Here is a 27402-nt window from a genome sequence, read left to right as displayed (position 1 = left end):
CCATTAAATTGGCCCATTTTTTTTTTTTATATTCGTGAATAGCGTCACCATGGTAACACGAAATGTTGCCAACTTAAAGTACCGCCGTAGGTGCGAGCGAGACCTTTCCGATGGTATAACATATGTGGGGGTCCGTTGGCCGATCCGTCTCGTATTAACCTTATGAGAAACGTGCGGTACAATAATTATGAAAGTTGAAGTATGAGGAATAATAATATGGGCGGCTTGCATTGCAGCAGGCCCATAATAATAGCAAAATACCCCCAGGGGATGCAGACCGAGTCAGAGATTGCAGAAATATGTTCTGAATATCAGTGATCTTCAACCTTTTCCAGGCTTAGACAGATACTGTAATTTTCAGGTTTTTATTACCATGACTTATTAGTTTTATTTAATGAAATACTTCTTGAAAAATAATGCTGTTTTTTTTTAAAACAGCTCAACATAAAAACGACATAAACACGCTTTTAATGACAGTAAAACAATTATGCTGGACCTTCAGAAGGCCTTTGACACCGTTAACCACGCTATATATACTGTTGGATAAGCTCAGAGCAATCGGATTTGATAAAACCTCATCGAGCTGGATGCAATCTTACTTGGAGGGGAGGAAACGGGTGGTAGAGGTGAATGGCACCGTGTCGTCGCCCCCCCCCTCTCAGTAAGCTGTGGAGTCCCCCAAGGCAGTTTATTAGGGCCTTTACTGTTCCTAATATACATAAACGACATGTCATCGGCATGCGACTGTGAATTGTTCCTGTTTGCGGATGACTCAGCCTTGCTGGTATCCGGCAAGGACAAGTCACAGGTGGAAAAAAATCCTCAGTGCAGAACTCTGTAGTATTTGCACCTGGCTCGCTGACAACAAACTATCCATACACTTGGGTAAAACGGAATCCATCCTGTTTGGGTCCCACATCAACCTTAAGAAAGTCAATGACTTCACTATAAAAGTGGGTGACATTGTTATCGCCGGGAAAGATGAGGTCACCTACCTAGGTTCCATTCTAGAGGCTAATCTTTCTTGTGATAAAATGGCAACCAAGGTAATCAAACAGGTCAAGCAACGAACAAGATTTCTCTACAGAATCTCTTCTGTAGATTCTAGCGGGAACTCTCATTCAACCCTTTTTCGATTACGCATGCACCTCCTGGTAACCCAGCACCTCCAAAACCCTCAAATCTAGACTCCAAACATCCCAGAACAAGCTAGTCAGGTTACTTCTAGACTTCCACCCCAGATCACACCTCACTCCTACCCACTTCTCCAAAGTGGGCTGGCTCAGGGTGTAAGGACAGAGTAAAACAACTTGCACTGAGCCTAGTCTACAAAATTCGCTACACCTCCCTGATACCGAAGTACATGTCAAACTACTTCCGTAACGTAAATGACCGCCATAACCACAACACCAGGGGGAGCTCCATGAACCACGTTAAACCCAGATTCCGATCTAACAAAGGTCTTAACTAGGGATGTCCGATAATATCGGCCTGCCGATATTATCGGCCGATAAATGCGTTAAAATGTAATATCGGAAATTATCGGTATCGGTTTTTTTATTATCTGTATCGTTTTTTAATTTTTTTAAAAATTTTTTTATTAAATCAACATAAAAAACACAAGATACACTTACAATTAGTGCACCAACCCAAAAAACCTCCCTCCCCCCATTTCTTTCTGTTATCAATATTCTGGTTCCTACATTATATATCAATATAGTCTGCAAGGGATACAGTCTGTAAGCACACATGATTGTGCGTGCTGCTGGTCCACTAATAGTACTAACCTTTAACAGTTAATTTTACTAATTTTCATTAATTACTAGTTTCTATGTAACTGTTTTTATATTGTTTTACTTTCTTTTTTATTCAAGAAAATGTTTTTAATTTAGTTATCTTATTTTATAATTTTTTAAAAAAGAACCTTATCTCCACCATACATGGTTGTCCAAATTAGGCATAATAATGTGTTAATTCCACGACTGCATATATCGGTTGATATCGGTATCGGTAATTAAAGAGTTGGACAATATCGGAATATCGGATATCGACAAAAAGCCATTATCGGACATCCCTAGTCTTAACTCTTTCTCCTTCTATGCCACATCAATATGGAATGCACTCCCAACAGGTGTAAAAGAAAGTGCATCTCTACCCTCCTTCAAAACGGCACTAAAAGAACACCTCCAGGCAACTACAACCCTAGACTAACACCCTCCCCCCTCCACATCCCACCTACCCGGATTGTAAACAATCAAATGTATATACTTGTTCTTATGCTTTCTGAGCTCACTGTTCACTGCTCGCTGTACATATCTCTACCCTCCTTCAAAACGGCACTAAAAGAACACCTCCAGACAACTACAACCCTAGACTAACACCCTCCCCCCACCACATCCCACCTCCCCGGATTGTAATAAATCAAATGTAAATAATCAAAATGTATATACTTGTTCTTATGCTTTCTGATCTCACTGTGTTCACTGCTCGCTGTACATATCCTACCAAGTCAGACCTGACACTGTTTCAATGTCCATTTCTCAAATGATACAATTATTGATGACTGAAGTGCTGATATCAACCCAACCTAACCCCCCCGCCCCAACCCCCTCAACATCCCACCCCCCGGATTGTAAATAATGTAAATAATTCAATGTATATACTCTGATGATGATTAACTTGTGTGATGACTGTATTATGCTGATAGTATATATTTGTACCATGAATTGATTAACGTGGACCCCGACTTAAACAAGTTGAAAAACTTTTTGGGGTGTTACCATTTAGTGGTCAATTGTACGGAATATGTACTGTACTGTGCAATCTACTAATAAAAGTCTCAATCAATCAAATCAATCTGCAGTGTGTTGGTGTCTTGCCAGATTTTGTAGTTTGTAGGAATACAGAATTTGTATTCCTGCTGTAGGAGCACTTGCATCCAAAGGAGAGGAGCTACGTTTAGATACCAGTTTCACGCATTAATAACACAAAATGTGGACTGTTACGATCACGGTTTGCTATCAGTTATTCTTTTCAACTGCATTTATTAAACACGCAATAAGATAAATGCACAGGGCGCATGATGTATACATGTGTTGGGAATGGCCCATATGTAGTCCACATGTACTGCCATGAAAAAAAAAAATGCTGTGGTTGTCAGATCTGGCTAAAAACAACACAACCCTCCACCCCCCTACCAAGATTTATCTTTCTACACCCTTGTGGTGCACCAAATGGTTACCAGCGTGGACCAGCAGCTATTTGCAGCCTTGCGACCACAGAGCGGGACCACATGTTTCACTGCGGCACAAGGTGACGGGGTTTGAACGGCCTGCTAATCAAGTCCTGATTTTTTGCAAAAAACGTGTGAATGAATGTGCCTATAAATCCGACCTGGGCAAATTAAGGCCCGGGGGCCACATGCGGACCGTTAAGCTTTTAAATCTGGCCCGCCGGACATTCCCAAATAATTTTTTTAGATCTTTAAGATGGAAAGTGTAGCTGCCATTATGATGTGCAGTGATGTTTTCTAATGACTGTAAGTCTTCAACTATACTAAGTCTTTCAATGCTTGGAATCTGCGCTTATGGATGATATACCAGTTACTATGGTAATCTAAATTAGTTACTATGGTAATCTAATTAGTTACTATGGTCATCTACGTCACAGCAGCTCAGACGAGGCACCAAGCAGTGTGGGCGGGAAGCGTTTCCGCAGACGCTGGAAGGAGATTTTCACAACAAAGTTCTAAAGCTTAGTGATGTATCAGATATATCAGATTGTAGGTGGGTTTATTTTGTACCCTTTGCGTTCATATTTCACTATTTGTTGCATCTCACTTGATTGTAAAATATGTCGATCGAAAGGGGGTGTGACATTCATATTTTGTCAATATTCAGTGTTTTATCGTTCATATAAAAATTTAAAATTCCATTACGTTTTTTAAGGCGGTCTGTCATAACGTTTTTAGCATTCAATCAGACATTATTGTGAGGTTTTGTATTAACAGTGTTTCCCACACATTCATTTATTTGTGGCGGCCCGCCACGAAAGAATTACGTCCGCCACAAGTAGATTTTTTTGTTGTTTTTTTTGTTTTGATTTTTTGTCCTGTCCAGCTTCTCAGGCAAATCATATAGTTGATGTAGATGCCCATATAGGCTGTTCAGATTTACTTTACAAAAGAGAAGTGTAGGATACTTCTCTTGTTGCCTTATTTGTATTTGACCACTACTGTTTTCTGTTTATTTGTTACTGACTGTGGCAGGACACCTCTGCCTCTGTTTCACTTTATGTTGCTGGTAAATAATATGGTTGTAGTAGTAGGCTAAAGTTAAATTATTTAGTATGCACTAATTAAAGGGGCAGAGCTTTAAGAGACATTTTAGCTTTTATATTTTATAAGATATATTTTTTGTAAGAACCACAATTAATAAATATATTTCAGTGAATAACTTATTGTTTAAATCTGTATATAAATATGTACATAAAGTGGTGTAATTATATTGTAAAATGGATGGATGGACGTTTAAAACAAAACTGTTATTAATTAGTAAGTATACATTTTTTGAGCCTTTTTAGAGAAAATCATATCATTGTAGTAAATTATGCAAATTATTCGATGATGTCATGGTGACCACGCCCTCCGCCACGCCCTCCGCCACAGGTATCTTGGCAGTTTATGGGAAACACTGATTAGTGTTCCTAAAAATAGATATACCGGCCCCCAAACACATTTCTTTCTCTAAATGTGGCCCTCCGAGTCAAAATAATTGCCCAGGGCTGCTATAAATGCATGGAAGCATGAAGGGAAGTCAGAGGAGAGGAGAAATCAAGAAGTTTTCTGCAGTGGAGAGAAGACAAGGGAAGGCAGGCAGCTGATTGGCTAATAATGAGATGATATTTCACACTTTGCACAGTAACACAAATCAATAGTCAAACATATTGGATGCCATTTATCATTTAGCACACGTTTGCATGCAGAAACAAAAGTGTCAGTTTGTGCAGCGTCAGCATGTGCAGATAAGTGTGCCTCCCACTCATCGCCCCCTTTTCTGGGCCCCCCAACCCCACCAAAGCCCTTCGACGTTCTATTGTTCTTGTGTTTTGTTTTCTCTTATCAGCCTAACAGGCTCCATCCTTTGCCTTGTTATCAACATCTCAATGCATCTCTGCCTTGAAACAGGATGAACATGAAAGCACTCGCACGCACACAGACTGCCAACAGAACCATTCAACCCTTGTTTGAATGCATTTGAAATATACTTCAGTAGCCCAAATGCAGCTGGGATAGGCTCCAGCCGTACAAAATGGATGAATGGATGTCTGTAACTTCAATGCAAGTGAGCTTTGGGAGAGTGTGGGTTTCCAAGAAGTGCACTTGTGTACTTTACACCAGTGGTCCTCAACCACCGGTCCGGGGACCGGTACCGGTCCGTGAAGCATTTGCTACCAGGCCGCAGAGAAACATGAAATAATTTATAAAAAGGACTGCATTTTCTCCGACTTAACTTTGGCCTGTCCCACTAGACCAGGAGTGTCAAACTTGTTTTCATCGAGGGCCACAGCACAGTCATGGCTGCCATTAGAGGGCCACAAACAGTAAATAATTAATAAATTTGCCTATGAATTTAAATATTTTACTTTTTTTTTTTTTTTAACGTAAAGAATTAAAAAAAATCTGGATTTTATTTGTTTTGTTTTTTTACAGAAAAAAGCTGGCAGCCGAGTTGTCAGACTTTTACTGTAAAATATATGGTGATTTTTTAATTTATTATTTTACAACATATTACTGTAAATAGTAGGGGTGTAACGGTACACAAGAATTTCGGTTTGGTACGTACCTCGGTTTAGAGGTCACGGTCCGGTTCATTTTCGGTGTAGTAAGAAAACAACAAAATGTCAATTTTTTGGTTATTTATTTACCAAATTTGCAAAATCTCCCACCAAAACTATTTTTCTTAGTGGAATATTTGATGTGAAGTAATCGGAACCTTGGATAGGTAAATAATTCATAATAACATTGATTTTGATTCAATATTATGTTTTGAGCAATAATAATAATAATAATAATAATAATAGATTGTATTTGTATAAAACACTTTACATTGAGTAAACAACCTCAAAGTGCTACAGTGTATTAACAAAAATAAAAAATAAAATAAAAACATAATAAAAAAATAAATAAAAATAAAAACTACAAGAGCCAAATAGCTAAAACTAGTATGCATATATCTAAAAAGAGGCTCTTTTTTAAAAGAAGGGTTTTTAAGCCTTTTTTAAAAGCATCCACAGTCTGTGGTGCCCTCAGGTGGTCAGGGAGAGCGTTCAACAGACTGGGAGCGGCGGGAGCAATGACAGTTTGAAAGAAAAAAAAACAAACATTGGTCATTTTTTTTTTCAACTTACAGTAATATTTTGTGAAAAAAACTCCCTAAATTTTACAGTAAAATCTATTGGTCATTTTTATAGTGTACAATTTTGATGGATAACTTGCTTCGAAATCGTAAGTTAAGCAGATATTTAAGTATTTATTTGAATTTTGAACAACAAAGTTAGATAATATAATATTTGTTGCAATATTGGACACTATTTTCTTCCCCTGACAAACTAGGAAAAAAAACAAATACCTTTAGATTTAGAATAGCAATCAACAGAGCAGTTGAGAGGACACACAAACATGACACAAAACAATCCAAAAGTAGTAAAAAAAAGAGAATAACAGTATAAATATTAATAAGAATTCCAACATAGCAGTGATTAGAAATCCCTTATTTACATTATCATCACATAAATGTATATTATGTTTATAAACTCAGGAAATATGTCCCTGGACACATGAGGACTTTGAATTTGACCAATGTATGATCCTGTAACCACTTGGTATCACATTGATACCCAATTTTGTGGTATCATCCAAAACTAATGTAAAGTATCAAACAACAGAAGAATAAGTGATTATTACATTTTAACAGAAGTGTAGCTAGAACATGTTAAAACAGTAAATAAGATATTAACAGTAAATGAACAAGTCGATTAATAATCCATCTATTTTCCACCGTTTGTCCCTTGTTTTTTTGACAAAATAATAGAGTGAGAAATGACACAATATGTTACTGCATAAGTCAGCAAACTAACTTAGGAGCCTTGTTTGTTTACTTACTACTAAAAGACAAGTTGTCTAGTATGTTCACTATTTTATTTAAGGACAAACTTGCAATAAGAAACATATGTTTAATGTACCCTAAGATTTTTTGTTAAAATAAAGCCAATAATGACACTTTTTGTGATCCCCTTTATTTAGAAAAGTGTCAAAGTATCAAAATATCGATTGTAACGATATCAAGTACAAGAGACTTATCTAGTCGAAACTACAATGATATTTTTTTACCATCTCAAATGTTTTTTTTTAATTTTTATTATGTTCATAAACTTAGTAAATATGTCCCTGGACACATGAGGACTTTAATTATGACCAATGTATGATCCTGTAACTACTTGGTATCGAATCGATACCTACATTTGTGGTATCATCCAAAACTAATGTAAAGTATCAAACAGAAGAATAAGTGATTATTACATTTTAACAGAAGTGTAGATAGAACATGTTGAAACAGTATATGAACAAGTACATTAATAATCCATCTATTTTCTACTTTTTGTCCCTCATTTTTTTGACAAAATAATAGAATGATAAATGACAATATGTTACTGCATATGTCAGCAAACTAAATTAGGAGCCTTTGTTTGCTTACTTACTACTAAAAGACAAGTTGTCTAGTATGTTCACTATTTTATTTAAGGACTTAACTGCAATAAGAAACATATGTTTAATGTACCCTAAGATTTTTTGTTAAAATAAAGCCAATAATGATATTTTTTGTGATCCCCTTTATTTAGAAAAGTATCGAAATATCGATTGTAACGATATCAAGTACAAGAGCCTTATCTAGTCGATACTACAATGATTACAATGATGTTTTCACAAAATTTTATTTTTTTATTTTTATGTATATTATGTTTATAAAGTCAGTAAATACGTCCCTGGACACATGAGGACTTTAATTATGACCAATGTATGATCACGTAACTACTTGGTATCGAATCGATACCTACATTTGTGGTATCATCCAAAACTAATGTAAAGTATCAAACAACAGAAGAATAAGTGATTATTACATTTTAACAGAAGTGTAGATAGAACATGTTGAAACAGTAAATAAGATAACAGTAAATTAACAAGTAGATTAATAATCCATCTATTTTCTACCGTTTGTCCATCATATTTCTGACAAAAAATAATTGACTGCATACATCAGCAGACAAATTAGGAGCCTTTGTACCCCGTTTGCTTACTTACGACTAAAAGAGAAGTTTTCTAGTATATTCACTGTATTATTTTATGCCAAAATTGTCCTTTGGTTGCATTAAAAACTTATGTTTAATGCATCCTAATATTTTTTTGTTAAAATAAAGCCAATAATAAACATTTTGTGGGCCCCTTTACTTAGAAAACTATCGAAAAATACATGTTAGAAATCGGGACAAATGCTGTAATGTTTATGCACGTTTTAGTAGGTTTGGCTAAAATAAAAGAGGAGTTAGAAAAGCAGGCTTTACCAGTTTGTGGAAGAAAGACTGAACAAATGAGAAGGAGATTCTCTGGGCCTTGGGGATCAGATAAGGGTAAGTCCAGGCAGCAGGTATGGACTCCCACCAAGAACATTCCTCTTACTTTCTTCCAGGCGGTTATTAGCTGCTGGTTCAAAACATCATGTGATGAGAGCTACAACATGTACAGTACAGTAAGATACTGTACATCCCAGTGACACAGGCACAATAAGACCACCCGTGTGGGCAGAATCACACAGAAAACACAACAGTGTTTACTTTCCCTGATCTCAGGAGATTTGGCAGAGCGGGCCTGTAATATTCCACCCAATAAAAGCAGGATGGTTATCTCCACACGGGGTGAAAAGCTATCATTACCTGTATACTGAGAACCCCCCCACCCCCCAAACGCCACCTCCACGGGGGGTGGGGGGGTGGGGAGTCCATTATCAAATCCTCTTATTGAACCGATTCCTTATGGAATCCAGATAGGTTATTGTATATGGAAAAAAAACAATATTTGGTTTAACAAAAGCTCACTTTTATTTTATAAGAAAAAAATAAAATAAAATAAATAAATAAATATTGACTGTTACCCCCCTAAAAAAAAAAAAAAAAAAAAAAAATTATTGACTTTTGTTACCCAAAGTATATTAAGTGGGATTTTTCAGGAAAAATAAATATATACAGTAACACAAAAACAACCTGTCTATGTGATCACTATAAGTGTGTAAATAATAATAAAGTGTTAAATAAAATCAGTCCCTTGGGCACAAAACTGAAAATACAGCTCTCCCAAAAGTGCACTTCTGCTGCTATTGGAACATACCAACTACACACACTATGACACTAACACCACAGTCATCAATCAACAATTCTTCCCCCCTTACATGAGAGCGAAGCCTGGCAATAATTGCATATTGCCTGTTCTGCCCTCACTGTACGTGTTGAGGTTATACAGCTTGGCAGACAGCTAACAAACAAAGCAGATCAATCCATTTAGGCTCTTTATTGTTGATCTTGCTTTGTCTTTTCCTATCTTTACTTTTGTCTTGCACTGGACTGTTTTTTTTTATTTTTTAAACTGAAATACACACAATGACAAATGTATAAGCTATGTGATTCAATTAACATACTGAATTGTAATACACAATATGTAAATACTAGCTTCACACAAATTTACAGTACTATCATCAAACAAATCCTTCTGAGTGCTGAAACTATTTCGATGGTGGAAATACACGACTGGCAGCCATTTTAAGTCCTGAAAACATCCATTGAAACAGTGCACAAAAATCATTTTTCAATAATTGTAGCTGAGATAGGCTCCAGCGCCCCCCGCGACCCCGAAGGGAATAAGCGGTAGAAAATGGATGGATGGATGGATGGATCTTAGTATCAAAATTAACCACTTTCCACCTTAATATTGAGTTACATAAACAAGTTAAACAGTTTACCTACAGACTTATCTTTTCCAAGGCTTGTAAGAGCTAACACAACTTGTCTACTTCTCAATTGTCTCGCCAACCCGGAAGTGCCCAAACTAATGACGCGTAGTATTTTCATATCACCACAAGGTGTCAGTAAGTGTCTACAATCAAATGGGCATAACATTGCAGTCCCACAGGGCATTTCCTGTACGTGGGTAGGGATTCAAATAAAGAACCAACTCTTTTTCTTTACTATAGTGGCCTTGATAACGGGAACTAGTTCTCAAAAAGGCATTCGAGTCCATGGAATCGGTTCTTTTCTTATCGAACAACCGGGAGAACCGATTTCGAACATCATCCCTATGCATGGGTGCTGTAAACCTGCAGCCTGCTTTCAAACGCTGTTCATAAACAGCGAGCGCGAGTGAAAAGAGGCATGAAAGCCAAAGTGTTGATCATCAATAAGACGAAGCACACAGCTGACGCCAAATCACACACAGACGCCAACCGCATGAAAACATTCATCAGTGCACTGACTTTGCAGGCAAATGCTTTTAGTTGGCAGAGGACCACGTCAGGAAAAAGTGTTTCCATCCCTTTTTTTTTTTTAACCAGACTTACCCAAAGTGATTCTCCTCCTTTCGTGCAGTTTGTTTACTGTTTTTGGCCTCATCAAGCAGGGATTGAACCACCGTGCTGCATGCCAGGCACTGTTCTCTTTTGGTAGAATATATCATCTGCACACTTCACATCACAACCTTCTCACGTTTCAGCAAGGTCTCCATCCATGATACTCTCTCAAAACACGTTTTATATTCTAGTTTCTTCCAAATAGCCACCCTTTGCTCTGATTACTGCTTTGCACACCCTTGGCATTCTCTCGATGAGCTTCAAGCACACCTGTGAAGGGAAATCTTTTCAGGTGACTACCTCTTGAAGCTCATCGAGAGAATGTCAAGAGTGTGCAAAGCAGTAATCAGAGCAAAGGGTGGCTATTTGGAAGAAACTAGAATATGAAATATGTTTTCAGTTATTTCACCTTTTTTTGTTAAGTACATAACTCCACATGTGTTCATTCATAGTTGTGATGCCTTCAGTGTCAATCTACAATGTAAATAGTCATGAAAATAAAGAAAACTCTTTGAATAAGGAGAAGGTGTGTCCAAACTTTTGGCCTGTACTGTATATCATACACACACACTTATATATTAGGAGTGTAACGGTACCCAAAAATTTCGGTTCGGTACGTACCTCGGTTTAGAGGTCACGGTTCGGTTCATTTTCGGTACAGTAAGAAAACAACAAAATATACATTTTTTGGTTATTTATTTACCAAATTTGTAAACAATGGCTTTATCCTTTTAACATTGGGAACACTATAATAATCCTGCCCACGTTAATCCACATTAAACTGCCTCAAGTTGTTGCTCAGATTAAATAAAATGACAAAACTTTTCTTCTACATATAAAAAGAGCAACATTAAACAGTTTCAAGTCAACTCATCAGGCTTAATTTATTACAGCATTTGGGAAGCCTGTAGTTGATTTTTTATTATTTAAATGTTATATGTTTATCAACATGTGATAGCAGGGACCCTGCCATTCAAAACTAGGCTGCTACATTGTAGGCTGTATATATGCGCACTAATTGACTGATGATGTCATATTATCGATGGAAAAATGCATTTTTAGACCATACGATTTGCCTGAGCGGCTAGGAGACCCCGAGAGTAACAAGCGGTTGCCTTTCCATTAAGAACAATACATTAGTTTTTAGTGTAAGTTTGCTGGTTTCAAGAAATGTAATGCCGAGCGCATATCATTATGTCAAGATAATGGCACTAGCATTTACTTAATTTAAGAATATTTTTCAACATATTGAGCAAAAAGGTCTCTTTTTTTTCTACCAAGAAGAGTGCACTTATTAGTGAGAATATTCTTATTTTAAGGTATTTTTGGGTTCATTGAAGTTAGCTAATCTTACTTGTTTTGAAAAGTCTTGACAAGCCAAATGTTCTTGTTCTATTGGCAGATAATTTTGCTTGTTTTAAGAATAGACTAAGAGGAGAAGTATTGCGGAAAGAGATTATTCTAGATTTTACCTAATGTCATGACTGTTTTTATTGACTATTGACTATCTTATTGATTGTGGGACAAGCAGTAGAAAATGGATGGATGGTACTTTTTCGTCACTTATTGTTTGTCTTTGGTACACTAATGCAGTGTTTTTCAACCTTTTTTGAGCAAAGGCACATTTTTTTCATTGAAAAAATCCGAAGGCACACCACCAGCAGAAATCATTAAAAAATTAGAACTCGATATTGACAATAAAAAGTCGTCGTCGCAATTGTTGAATATGAATTTAAACCATAACCAACCATGCATCACTATACTTGTCTCTAAGTACTGTCACATCACGCCGTGACTTATTTGGAGTTTTTTGGTGTCTTCCTGTGTGTGGTGTCTTATTTCTTGTCTTGCGCTCCTATTTTGGTGGCTTTTCATGTTTTGTTGGTATTTTCCTGTAGCAGTTTCATGTCTTCCTTGAGCACTATTCCCTGCACCTGTTTTGTTTTAGCAATCAAGGCTATTTAAGTTGTCGCTATCCTTCTTTGCGGGGATATTGTTGATTGTCATGTCATGTTTGGATGTACTTTGTGGACCCCGTCTGCTCCACACACTGTAAGTCTTTACTGTCGTCCAGCATTCCGTTTTTGTTTACTTTGCAACCAGTTCAGTTTTAGTTTCGTTTTGCATAGCCATCCCTAAACTTCAATGCTTTTTCTTAGCGGCACTCGCCTTTTGTTTATTTTTGGTTTAAGCATTAGATACATTTTGACCTGCAGGCTGTCGTCTGCATATTGTGATCGCGACAAACCATGTTCCCGACATCTACAAAGCAATTAGCTACTTGCTGCCACCTACTGATATGGAAGAGTACTACACGGTTACTCTGCCTAGCTCTAAACAGCACCGACACATTTGCAGATTATTATTACTGGTTTGAAAAAAATATTTTTAACCCAAATAGGTAAAATTACATATTCTCCCACGGCACACCAGACTGTATATCACGGCACACTAGTGTGCCGCGGCAGTGGTTGAAAAACACTGCACTAATGTGTATATTTTAGGCCATTGGTTCTTTGTTTTATTTTTGCAAATATATATATATATATATCTATTTTTATATTGCTCTTTTTATCTTTGGTATGAACATTATTATATAAACTCGAAGTTATTACTTTTTTTGGTACTTTTTTGTTGCTATTTTTGTATTACAACATTTTATTATTTGATCATGTTGTACTGCATTTTCATATTTTGTTTTGTGATTGTGTGATGTTTTTTGTCTGGACCCCAGGAAGAATAGTCTCCACTGCGGTGTAGACTAATGGGGATCCTTAATAAACTAAACTTAGTTCAAATAAAATACCCCTCATTTTTGTATTTTTTGTTTTTGAACACTGCCTTTTTGCAGTGTATGTGCTTTACGTCCCGACCATTATGTTTGGTGAAATCCCTCTAAAATGACGATGACTCACTCTAAGTGGAATTTCAAATCTGCGTCATTCAGTAACTCGCAGCCTTCGCCCGGCGTGCTCGCATGAGGCCATATCGGGCGTACTGTACTGTGAGTAGCGTTAGGACGGGACGTGGCTCCGCGTTGCCAAATAGAAAAGCAGGCATCTGGATTGAGTTTCACCCTGCTGGGGCCTTTAGCAGATGGCGCTCGCCAAACAAGCAACACGGCGCTGATTAGAACCAGAGGCAGGGGCGGTCTTCGCACTTCTACGCCCTCGCTGCTTACATGCACAACTTTTAATTAGGCGGGATCAACACCTGCTTTGTTTGTTGATCAGCTGTAAGACACTTCATGCTCCCGCCAGACCTTCTCACTGTCGCTTTCGGTTTCTGTTATCTAAACAGCAGACCGAGGGAGAGCCCATTAGATGATGGGAGCACGTCCAAACTCCTGGGTGGATAAACAAAGAAACTTTTTTTTCCCACTTGCCTTTCATTTGGGAGAAGGCAGAGCAACGTCGCCCAGAGTGGGCGCGGAGGAGGGAATAAAAGAATTCTGTACATTTTGTTCACACGGGTCAAAGTTTGCACTCATGTTGCATTATAAATAATTTAAAAAGGGGGGTGGGGGGGAGACCCTGCTGATTAACTCCCTGTGGTCCTTAATCCTGTGCGGGTCATGGGAATGATGTACATTCACACATGCTAACTATTTATCTTCTTCCACTTCATTCATTTTTAATAAAGTTCTGATTTATTTTCTTCTTTCCATACTGAGGACCACAAACGGGTGAAACATGAAAGGATGCCACATTGATGATTTTGATGTTTTATCAAGTTTGGAAAAAGGGTAAAAAAAAAAAAAAAAGACTTATCAGAATCAAAATCAGCTTTATTGGCCAAGTATGGAACACAAAAGGAATTCGACTTGGTAGACTGAACTCCCTTAAAACCAGTGTTTTTCAACCTTTTTTGAGCCAGGGCACATTTTTTGCGTTGAAAAAACGCGGAGGCACACCACCAGCAGAAATCATTAAAAACGAAACTCAGTTGACAGTAAAAATGCATTGTTGCAATTGTTGGATGTGACTTTAAACCATAACCAAGCATGCATCACTATAGCTCTTGTCTCAAAGTAGGTGTACTGTCACCACCTGTCACATCACACCCGGACTTACTTGGACTTTTTTGCTGTTTTCCTGTGTGTAGTGTTTTAGTTCTTGTCTTGCGCTCCTATTTTGGTGGCTTTTTCTTCTTTTTTGGTATTTTCCTGTAGCAGTTTCATGTCTTCCTTTGAGCGATATTTCCCGCATCTACTTTGTTTTTATCCTTCTTCGTGGGGACATTGTCGATTGTCATGTCATGTTCGGATGTACATTGTGGACGCCGTCTTTGCTCCACAGTAAGTCTTTGCTGTCGTCCAGCATTCTGTTTTTGTTGACTTTGTAGCCAGTTCAGTTTTAGTTTTGTTCTGCATAGCCTTCCCTAAACTTCAATGCCTTTTCTTAGGGGCACTTACCTTTTGTTTATTTTTTGTTTAAACATTAAATACCTTTTTACCTGCACACTGCCTCCCGCTGTTTCCGACATCTACAAAGCAATTAGCTACCGGCTGCCACCTACTGATATGGAAGAGTATTACACGGTTACTCTGCCGAGCTCTAGACAGCACCGACACTCAACAACAACACATCATTTGCAGACTATAATTACTGGTTTGCGAAAAATATTTTTTACCCCAAATAGGTGAAATTAGATCATCTCCCACGGCACACCAGACTGTATCTCACGGCACACCAGTGTGGTTGAAAAACACTGCTTTAGACAACAACTATGAGTGAGCGCAGTACCGAGGCGCCATCTTTTTTTGAAAACCAGAGCCGTGTATAGAAAAAGTATGGCCAGCTCAGTTTCGAAGTTGGTAGCAAACATGGCGCCCTGTAGTCACGTGAGGGGCTTTTGGCCAATCATTTAGGAGATCGTCCGGCCATACTCTCTACGATTGTTCAAAAGACCCTCATGTAAATACTCAAGGGGCTTTGTCATACTCATACATATAAATACATATACATATATATACACACGTATATACAGTAGAGGCCAAAAGTTTGGACACACTTCTTTCAATGCGTTTTCTTTATTTTCATGACTATTTACATTGTGGATTGTCACTGAAGGCATCAAAACTATGAATGAACACATGTGGAGTTATGTACTTAACAAAAAAAGATTACTGCTTTGCACACTCTTGGCATTGTCGCAATGAGCTTAAAAAACAAGTGAAAACCATGTCAGGTGACTACCTTTTGAAGCTCACCGAGAGAATGCCAAGAGTGTGCGAAAAAATAAATAAATAAATTACACACACACACATACATACATACACACACACATACATATATATACATATATACACACACGGGCTGTTCTGACACTAATATTTTGTTGCCGGTACCAAAATGTGTATTTTCAAAATAAAAGTAACGACAAAAAAAATGTCATTATTGGCTTCTCTTGAACTGAAAATCTTACGATGCATTAAACATAAAATACTTATCGCACTCAAAACATTTTTTTAAAAGATTCAAATTTAAATTAAAAGGCATTAAAGCACTCGGCTTTTCCTTATTGCACTCAAAGAACAATTTGCAATATACACATAGCCTGCCATAGAATAGGATTAGGTTCGAATAGAATAGAAAGCTTTACTTACATTGTAATAAATGCTTCATGATTAATGGTGCGTTAACACATCATTAAGACGTAACCAATCAGCATCGAGCTAATGGATTTTAATTTTAATGCATTTCTTTGGTGTTGGAATGTCACATAGAAGTTATTTTGTATGTCATATAAATTATGTTGACATAGGTCATTTGTGTATGTCCAGGTTTACAGTGTTTGACGTAAAAACTCTTAAAAGGCCATCAACTCGAGTCTGATTGACATCTTGTTAAGTCTCTGCTCAACTAACAAGAACAAATATCGTTACAGTTTAAAATGATTAATTATTAATTAAAAAAATACAAAATAAAAAAGGCCACTTGTGCAATGAGGCGACATGGCGGCCAAACGGCTGTGGTGCTTTAGAGACAAAATGTCAGGATAACATTTTCGCAGGTGCTCCTGAAAAAAAACGTGCCAGCATCCCGTAATTGGGACGAGACAGGCCCCGCCCACCACTGTTGGTTTTGTCGCCGGGGAAGTCACATGACTTCAGTGTGGCGCGGGGGTCATGAGAGTGAGACCGACGACGACATACCCACAGAGGCTCCATTGAGCTCCTCGTCCGCACTCTCATTGATTCCACACCCGTACTGTAGACTACCACCCACCCGGGGGGGGACTCCTTGCACAAAAATGTCCTCTCACATTCGTTAAGGCACGCATGACAGAAAGCACATTATTTTCCGTACAATGCACCGCTTAACTAGTCGATTAATGCATGGAACCAAGGAGAGGAGGGAAGTTGTCGGGCATGGGGCTGGGGGGCACGAGAACTTTCATGAGAAGTCTCTGGAAAAGATCCAAGGGAAAGAAACGAACAGTCCGGGGGAAAGGTGGTACCAGCCTCCCCACAGCCTGTCTGGCCTAAGGACCAGAACCTGTTGTGACCAAAAGGCAGCAGGTTTCAGATTATCTTCAACAGCTGAGGTCCTCTTAGAAAAGACGCAATTACAAGTCTAGAAGAATCTCCAGGGAATATTTCTCTTATGTGAGACCAGTGCCTTTTCTGTGCCTTCTAAATAGTAAAAGACTGCTAGCAAGAGGCGGTTCACAATTTAGCTGAGCCAAGGTCCCCTAAGGAAACATCCAAAAACCGCCAACAATTCTCCGTTTACATGCTTATTAGCCAAGCATTAGCGACGTTGTCATTGTAAGGGCTAACGCCAAGGAACTATTTTTACTAACATTTGATCCCGGAAGTAACTAGCTTATGCAGCTCTGACATACTAATTTGGTGAGCTGCTGCAATGCTTCTGAGTTGGTCAAATTTTGTGGTAAGAAAACAACTAAAAGCTTCATTTTCATGCTGTAATATGCATATTGACCAAGCTAAAGCGACATTGTTATTGTAAGCGCTAACACAGAGGAACTACTTTTCTGGCGTGGTAACACAGCACTTTTCTCTTCGATGGGACAACAATCTGTACTAACCGAGAAACATAACTACTGAAAAGACTACAAAATTATATGTAAAGTTTTAGCCGACGAGCTAGCTCGCTCAACTGTGGATTTTGATATAGCTGTGATCCCCATTCCATCCCATCTTCTTCCGCTTATCAGAGGTCGGGTCATGGGGGAAGCAGCCCAAGCAGGGAAGCTTAGACTTCCCTCTCCCCAGCCACTTCGTTCAGCTTCTCCCAGGGGGATCCAGAGGTCTTCCCAACATGTCCTGGGTCTTCCCCGTAGCCTCCTACCGGTCGGACGTGCCCTAAACACCTACCGAGGGAGGCGTTCGGGTGGCATCCTGACCAGATGCCCGAACCACCTCTTTTGGCTCTTCTCGATGTGGAGGAGCAGCGGCTTTACTTTGAGCTCCTCCCGGATGGCAGAGCTTCTCACCCTATCTCTAAGGGAGAGCCCCGCCACCCAGCGGAGGAAACTCATTTCGGCCGCCTGTACCCGTGATCTTGTCCTTTCGTTCATAACCCAAAGCTCATGACCATAGGTGAGGATGGGAACGTAGATTGACCGGTAAATCCTTCTACACCACAACGGATCGATACAGCGTCCGCATTACAGAAGACGCCGCACCGATCCGCCTGTCGATCTCACGATCCACTCTTCCCTCACTCGTGAACAAGACTCCGAGGTACTTGAACTCCTCCACTCGGGGCAAGATCTCCACCCCAACTTGGAGATGGCACTCCACCCTTTTCCGGGCGAGAATCATGGACTCTGACTCGGAGGTGCTGATTCTCATCCCAGTCGCTTCACACTCGGCTGCGAACCGATCCAGTGAGAGCTGAAGATCCTGGCCAGATGAAGCCATCAGGACCACATCATCTGCAAAAAGCAGACCTAATCCTGCAGTCAACAAACTGGATTCCCTCGACACCCTGACTGCGCCTAGAAATTCTGTCCATAAAAGTTAAAAACAGAATCGGTGACAAAGGGCAGTCCAACCCTCACTGGAAACGGGTCCGACTTACTGCCGGCAATGCGGACCAAGCTCTGGCACTGATCATACAGAGAGCGGACCACCACAATCAGACAGTCCGATAACCCATACTCTCTGAGCACTCCCCACAGGACTTCCCGGGGGACACGGTCGAATGCCTTCTCCAGGTCCACAAAGCACATGTAGACTGGTTGGGCAAACTCCCATGCACCCTCAAGGACCCTGCCCAATTGTCAGACTATCAAAATGAATGCAATCTCTCTGTGGGTACGATTCCTTATTAAACTCATGATGTCTGCGGGCTGCATTTGGTCTGCGGGCCGTAGTTTGGAAACCCCTGATCCAGGCCATTGTATTCTCAGGGAATTCAATCGATTGCATCTGGACTGTTTAGTTTGTCTTAGAAGAATGTTGATTGATTGAGACTTTTATTAGTAGGTTGCACAGTGAAGTACATATTCCGTACAATTGATCACTAAATGGTAACACCCGAATAAGTTTTTCAACTTGTTTAAGTCGGGGTCCACTTAAATTGATTCATGATACAGATATATACTATCAGATATACTATCATCATAATACAGTCATCACACAAGATAATCACATTGAATTATTTACATTATTTACAATCAGGGGTGTGGAGGGGGGGGGGATATGGACATCAAGTAGTGGACATAGAGAGAGAGAGAGAGAGAGAGAGAGAGAGATCAGAAGGCATAAGAAAAAGTATCTGCATTTGATTGTTTACATTTGATTATTAGCAATCCGGGGAGGGTGTTAGTTTAGGGTTGTAGCTGCCTGGAGGTGAACTTTTATTGCGGTTTTGAAGGAGGATAGAGATGCCCTTTCTTTTATACCTGTTGGGAGCGCATTCCACATTGATGTGGCATAGAAAGAGAATGAGTTAAGACCTTTGTTAGTTCGGAATCTGGGTTTAACATGGTTAGTGGAGCTCCCCCTGGTGTTGTGGTTATGGCGGTCATTTACGTTAAGGAAGTAGTTTGACATGTACTTCGGTATCAGGGAGGTGTATCGGATTTTATAGTGCCGTTCACCTCTACCACCTGCTCCCTCTCATCCAAGTAGGCGTCATTAGTTCACGCTAATAGACTTAGATTGGTCAGATCTCGTCTAGCGGCTGACGCCAAAACCCCAAAAATGTATACCCGAACACCAGGAAAGTGTGCCTGGGCTGGTTGATGGTTCCGCCCTATCGCAGTGAGAAAAACAACTGTTGAGATGCAAAGGAGCAATCCCAGTAGACATTTACACACTATTTTATAGTCTGGTGTGGCTAGTATATGTAAAAATATTTTTTTCTTCTAAAATCTAGTGGGTGTGCTTTAAATACCAGTGTGCTCTATAGTCCAGAAAATACGGTATAAAAAAAGTGTTGGAGTGTTTTTTTAGAGGGCTATATATTTAGAATAGTGAATCCCCATTACCTGCAATGTTAGCTGCCTCACGCTAACAGTTTTTCACTATTTAGAAAGCGCAGAAAAGTAAAAGATGTGTTTTTCTTTTTAAAGTGTACGTTTCCTTTAGAAGTGTTAAAACTACTAAACCAGGGGTCGGCAACCCAAAATGTTGAAAGAGCCGTATTGGACCAAAAATACCAAAAAGTAATCTTTCTGGAGCCGCAAAAAATTAAAAGACTTATATAAGTGTTATAATGATGGCAACACATGATGTAAATATGCCTGATTAGCACTCCATAACAAGTCAATTATATCAACAAAGCTCACCCGTGTGCATTCACGCACAGTCTAAAACGTTTGGTGGACAAAATGAGACAAAAAAAGGAGTGGCTTAAAACACGTCTTTCTGTGGCAGCGTCGGAGGAAGTTGCACATGTAAACAAACTGTTGAGTCACAGTCCACACAACGGTGAGTTCAAGGGCCACTGAAATTAGCAGGACAAAACGGCGCTCGCCAAATACTCTCATCAGTGAAGCATAAACACAAACATATCAAACATTGGGCTTTCTAACAATTAGGAAGGATTGTGTTGTGTTTTTCCACCTACAGAAACCATGAAACAACAACAAAAAAAATTTTCACCCCATTTTTTTTCCATTTCCATACATTTTTGAAAAAGCTCCGTGGAGCCACCAGAGCGCCGCTAAAGAGCAGCATATGGCTCTAGAGCCACGGGTTGCTGACCCCCGTACTAAACTAATATAATAAAATCCAAGGTGTACATTTGTTTGACACTTTAAACTTGCTCTGACCTCAAAAGGAACCCAAGCACTTGATCGGTGTCCATGGATACAGGTGTCGACTTCAAAGCAGGCGCCGGGAACGTTCCGCACCGTCCGATGACCACTTGACCCCTGGAAGGAGTGGCGAGATAGGAAATGAATTCGGGCTCAGCGGCGCGCTGGCAATCATGCAGGGGGATCAATCAATTAGCACAAAGGGGAGAAGGAGGCGGCCTATTTAGAGACCGAGGCGACGATGGTGGTCCCATTGTCCCTTTGAAGGATTCCCACCTTTTGAAAAGGGCGACGCAGGATCAACAAGACGTCTGGTCAAAATGTCACGGCTAATGCCACGTGAACCTCCGTAGTCTCCTGCTGTAATTAGACTGTATCCACCTGTGCCATTTAGCAACATCACTTAGATCCATTTCTGACCCCAGGCCACTACGAGGAAATTGTTCTAATGCTTTCAACCTTTTGTCTTTTTTGTGGTTACTTTCTTTCATTATAATTTTTTTTGTTCATGTATTGGAACTGTCAGTTGCTGTTCTTCCCGGCCTCTAGGGGTCACTGTTTCCACTTGTGTTAGTGACCAGCCAATAAGCAGCAACAGGAAGTAGCGGTGTTAAATCCGCATTGACAATTATATATACAGTACCCGGTAGTAATTGTAGATGTGGACAGACTCACCGCATTCAGAGCATCTTTCTTGTCCGGACACACGTTTTCGCCATTTTTTCCCCTCGCACACTAATTGACTGAAAGAGCTCGCACTTGATGTCATGTTATTGATGGGAAAATGCATTTTTAGACAATATGATTTGCCTGAGCGGCTAATAGACCCCGAGAGTAACAAGCGGTAGAAAATGGATTCATGAATAGGTGAGAAAGGACGGATTAAAAGATAATAATTTTTAAAAAAATTAAATAACCCGTGCGGACCCGAGCGAGGACAGCCTGTCGTCACATCCGCTTTTCCTTCATACAAACAGCGTGCCGGCCCAGTCACGTTATAACAGCTACACACAACAAGAAGGATGGACAATTCAACCCTAAACTCACTCCTTTCCTGCAAATTAAATTTCACAGATGCTGCCCATACCTATGCTCCTTCAAAGGCTGTGCTACTGGCTGCAAAGCATTGCACTTTCAAATACAACAATGAGTAGAGGAGTGTTATGTGTGTGTATAAGTGTACATAAATGAACACTGAAATTCAAGTATTTCTTTTATTCACACACACACACACACACACACACACACACACACACACACACACACACACACACACACACACACACACACACACACACACACACACAACTAGAATTCACTGAAAGTCAAGTCAAGTATTTATTTTATATATATGTATATATATAAAAGAAATACTTGACTCAGTGAATTCTAGCTATATATATATAAATAAAATAAATACTTTCAATGAATTCTAGCTATATATATATATATATATATATATATATATATATATATATATATATATATATATATATATATATATACATACACACACACATATATATATATAGCTAGAATTCACTGAGTCAAGTATTTATTTTATATATATATATATATATATATATATATATATACTTGACTTTTAGTGAATTCTAGCTATATATATATATATATATATATATATATATATATATATATATATATATATATATATATATATATATATATATATATATATATATATATATATATATATATACACACACATATATATATAGCTAGAATTCACTGAGTCAAGTATTTATTTTATATATATATATATATATATATATATATAACTAGAATTCACTGAAAGTCAAGTATTTATTTTATATATATGTATATATATAAAAGAAATACTTGACTCAGTGAATTCTAGCTATATATATATAAATAAAATAAATACTTTCAATGAATTCTAGCTATATATATATATATATATATATATATATATATATATATATATATATATATATATATATATATATATATATATATATATATATATATACACACACATATATATATATAGCTAGAATTCACTGAGTCAAGTATTTATTTTATATATATATATACTTGACTTTCAGTGAATTCTAGCTATATATATATATATATATATATATATATATATATATAATAAAAGAAATACGCGTGGCGAAGTTGGTAGAGTGGCTGTGCCAGCAATCGGAGTGTTGCTGGTTACTGGGGTTCAATTCCCACCTTCTACCTTCCTAGTCACGTCTGTTGTGTCCTTGGGCAAGACACTTCACCCTTTGCCTCTGATGGCTGCTGGTTAGCGCCTTGCATGGCAGCTCCCACGATCAGTGTGTGAATGTGTGTGTGAATGGGTAAATGTGGAAATACTGTCAAAGCGCTTTGAGTACCTTGAAGGTAGAAAAGCGCTATACAAGTATAACCCATTTATCATTTATAAATACTTGAATTTCAGTGAATTCTAGCTATAAATATACTCCTCCCCCTTGCACAACGTGCATGTGAGAGACAAAGCGAGAGAGAAACACTACAACATGTACCACAAAAGATGCATCTTTTACAGTCACTTATGAGGTTATAACAGGGTTAATGTGAATAATTATCCATGTTTATATTGATGTTTTCCAGAGACTTTTATTTTGAAGCATTTCTTGACAGTGTCCTTCCCGCTTCCTTTTTAACTTGTGTTAATGTATGGTAACTTGTTTTCTCGGCTACCTTCAATGAGTGCTGTCACTAGGGATGTGCGTATCGATCCTGTGGTATCGATATATCGATACTCACACGCTACTCATTTGGCATCACTTTTCTGAAAAAAGTATCGATATAAACCAAAAAACGGCGTGTGGGGGGTGCAAGCATCACTTTCAGATGTTTTTGATGACTTACTTAACTTACTATGTGCTGGGACACCCCTGTACCTGGCAGAGTATAGAGCTGGCCCAGTCACGTGACAGGAGACAGCGAATGAGCGTCGTCAACGAGCAACACACACACAGCCAGCCGACAGCGATGCAGCCTGACTTAAAACAGGCATTGTTTATTTTATTTTTTTAGTAATGTTTACTGAATATTTTTGCTTAAATGATTATCCTAAATTCGAATAATTTCCACACAGGGGAATTTACTGTTAGTTGAAAATTGCTTGAGTATTTAAAACAAGATAAGAAAGATACAATTTGGAGATTCTTCATCTTTGCATTACAGTTTAATTTTTTTCCAAGAAAATCTTGAAATATATGATTGAATGTGATTTTTGGTTTTAATCTGTAACATGATTTCTTACATTTTGAAAACATTAGCCTATTTCATATTTCATTAATTGTTAATTACATCACAAACTTTAAAACATAACTACAGCTTCTTGCTATTCGGATTTGACAGTTAATTGGAAAGCCCAAATATCTAATTATTATTATATATAATATATAATTATTATTATATATAATATTTAATTTATTTTTCATATTTAATGTTATTTATTTTAATTTTACTTTTATTATATATTGACCATAATAAATGTGGTATAAATGGTCTGTATTTGTCTTGTGATTTGTCTTAAATAATAATAGTAAGAATATTTTTGACTGACAAAAATTGAAATTAATGGTATCGGTATCTATGAAAATGCAAGAAAAAGTATTGGTATCGTATCGAATCCTAAAAGTGTGGTATCGCCCATCCCTAGCTGTCACGCCAAATTTCTTCCCCCTACAACCCCCCCCCCCCCGCCCCCCCATTTACTTCCGGGGCTGCGTCCAATAAAATCACAAAGTTGCTGGGGGTCCTTAACCGGCACGCGACTGTCCTGTTTCGCGCCTGTACAAAAAAAACAATAATTTGTAGGGGGAAGAAATTTGGCGTGACAGTGCTCTGGTCTTTGACGATGTGAGTATGTTGATGATTGTATAAGACTCATTTAGACTATTAATAGACATTATTGTGCTTATGTAATGTTTAGTGGCGTTTTAAGAACATTATTGGTGCCGCGTTGCAAAGAAGCAGAGTTTAATACTCAACAGCTAATGTTAGCATGTTTGCTGGTAAAACATAACAAAATATGCCCAACTCACCACATCATGTTTCCTCCAGTTGGAAGTGGAATTCTGGCAGGCTGAAATGTCAACATTTCGACTGACACAGATGACATAAATGTTCTTTTTCCATCGAAGTCAACATTGACAAGTTGTGTTGCCTCGTCTTGACGTGACGTCACGTTTTACCTTGTGTTGATTGGTGCAACACAATCACGTGACCACGCCAGCTGAAAGTAATCTCCCTAATGAGTGACAACTAGTTCTCTTTGCAAGCAGTAAACTGTTATTAAATGTAGCAACCAAAATTAAATGAAAATATTGTTTGTTCGTCGCAAAAATAGTCACGTAAAAGTACAAAGTATGTTGCATGAAAACTACTCTGACAAAGTAAAACGTATCCAAAATGTTCTTGGCCAATAAATATTTTAATTCTGATAACCAGCATTTCACTAACAAGTTCTCTTTATGTATTTTTTTTGCTCCTAAAAATTAATCTGGCAGTCATTTCCCATTATATCTTTTAATTTTTGAGTCATCGCGAGAAAACTAACTGTACCTGGAACACCCCCTTTTTCTTAATATGGCGCCCCCTCCTGGTGAGACGTCATCTCCAGAACTGGAGCCCATTTCCCCGCATACACAGTGTGGATGAATGCATGTCAAAAATATTGTTTTCATCACTTAATTGCAGGTTTTTGTATCCCTGATCCATGATTACTTCAAAAGTGTTATGATTAAAATAAGAAAAAAACAAATTATATCCATCTATCCATTTTTTACCGGTTGTCCCTCTCGGGTTCACGGGGGGGCTGGGACCTATCCCAGCTGCATTCGGGCGGAAGGCGGGGTACACCCTAGAATATAAATGTGTGTGAGTGTGTATATATATATACATATATATATACATATATATATATATATATATATATATATATATATATATATATATATATATATATATATATATATATATATATATATATATATATATATATATATATATATATATATATATATATATATATATACATATATATATTATATATATATATATATATATATATATATATATATATATATATATATATATATATATATATATATATATATATATATATCCCCATTTCCTCTTCATAGACACCATAGCCTGTGTTTCCTCACACTCTTTCGGCATTTCCTCGAGCATCTTGAGGAAAACATCAGTAGAAGAGGACACAAAATAGAACACTAGCAGCTTAACTTCTTTTTTTTCCACTTTTTTGTCCGTTTTTTCACAGGTTCTACCTTTCTTTCTCCCCTCGATGGTGCTCCTGATTTTCAGGATCACATTTAGCGTCAGTCTTTTATTTTTTTCCAGTCCAAACTCCGACCAAAACCTTTCTCCTTCGAAGTAAAAAAAAAAAGATTGCTGCAAATTAAACTGTTCTTGGTTGGTCGGTCGGTCACATTTTGCATGAGTCAGTTAGACAGGAGAGATGCATACTTTGCTCATATTCCCATCATTTTAGAATGGCAGACATTTTGACACTCTCAGTGTTAGCCAGGCCCAGAACACATCAAACTCAAAACATACTTTAAAGTCAATTTTTTATTTACTATAAACCCAATAAGTATTTTTTGTTGACTAATCACTGACTGCATTTTTTTTTTTTTATCCAACTACAATAAACCTTGGTGTATCGCTGGTAATTGGTTCCTGGCCTGACTTTGGTAAGAATGATCAATTCGAAGTCAAATAACTTCATAGCGAGACAATACAAACCTGTTAACGACGTTCTAAAAATGATTTTTAACGCTATTAGAGCCCTTCAGACACAAAATAACACTCACATAGTCATGTTCACATTCTTTTAATCCCCCCAAAAATACCACTGTAAAATGTAAAACTAAAAACAAGTTGTTGCAAGTGTAGAAACCAGCTAATATCACAGTAAAATGTAAAAAACAGATAAGACTGTAAAATGCAATAACAAGCTAATATTACTGTAAAATGTAAAACAAGCTAATATTACTGTAAAATGTAAAACGTAGCTAATATTACTGTAATATGTCAAAACCAGCTAATATTACTTTGAAAGGTAAACACCAGTTTATATTGCTGTAAAATGTAAAAACAAGCTAATATTACTGTACAATGCAAAATCAAGCTAATATTGCTGTAAAAATGTAAAAACAAGCTAATATTACTGTAAAATGTAAAAACAAGCTAATATTACTGTAAAATGTAAAAACAAGCTAATATTACTGTAAAATGCAAAAACAAGCTAATATTAATGTAAAATGTAGAAACCAGCTAATATTACTGTAAAATGTAAAAACAAGCTAATATTACTATACAATGTAAAATCAAGTTAATATTGCTGTAAAATGTAAAAACAAGCTAATATTACTGTAAAATGTAAAAAAAAGCTAATATTACTGTAAAATGTAAAAACAAGCTAATATTACTGTAAAATGTAAAAACA

The 27402-nt window shown here is 37.7% G+C and overlaps 1 protein-coding gene across 1 annotated transcript in view; it reads right to left on the bottom strand.

Annotated features, from left to right (window-relative positions):
• The window catches only part of gpr146 (G protein-coupled receptor 146), a 100774-nt gene extending 75612 nt beyond the window's left edge, over positions 1-25162 (bottom strand). Inside the window, exons 1-2 of the mRNA XM_062049984.1 lie at positions 24974-25162; positions 20922-21023 (exon numbers count right to left, since the gene is read on the bottom strand). The gene's annotated coding sequence lies outside the window, so the exon portion shown is untranslated. The remainder of the gene's footprint in view (positions 1-20921; positions 21024-24973) is intronic.
• Between the last annotated feature and the right edge of the window lie 2240 nt (positions 25163-27402).

The sequence above is a fragment of the Entelurus aequoreus genome, linkage group LG06 (genome assembly GCF_033978785.1).
Source record: "Entelurus aequoreus isolate RoL-2023_Sb linkage group LG06, RoL_Eaeq_v1.1, whole genome shotgun sequence".
Classification (NCBI taxonomy): Eukaryota; Metazoa; Chordata; class Actinopteri; order Syngnathiformes; family Syngnathidae; genus Entelurus; species Entelurus aequoreus.
Note: the sequence above shows the minus strand (reverse complement) of the source record. Positions and strands in the feature narration are given on the sequence as shown.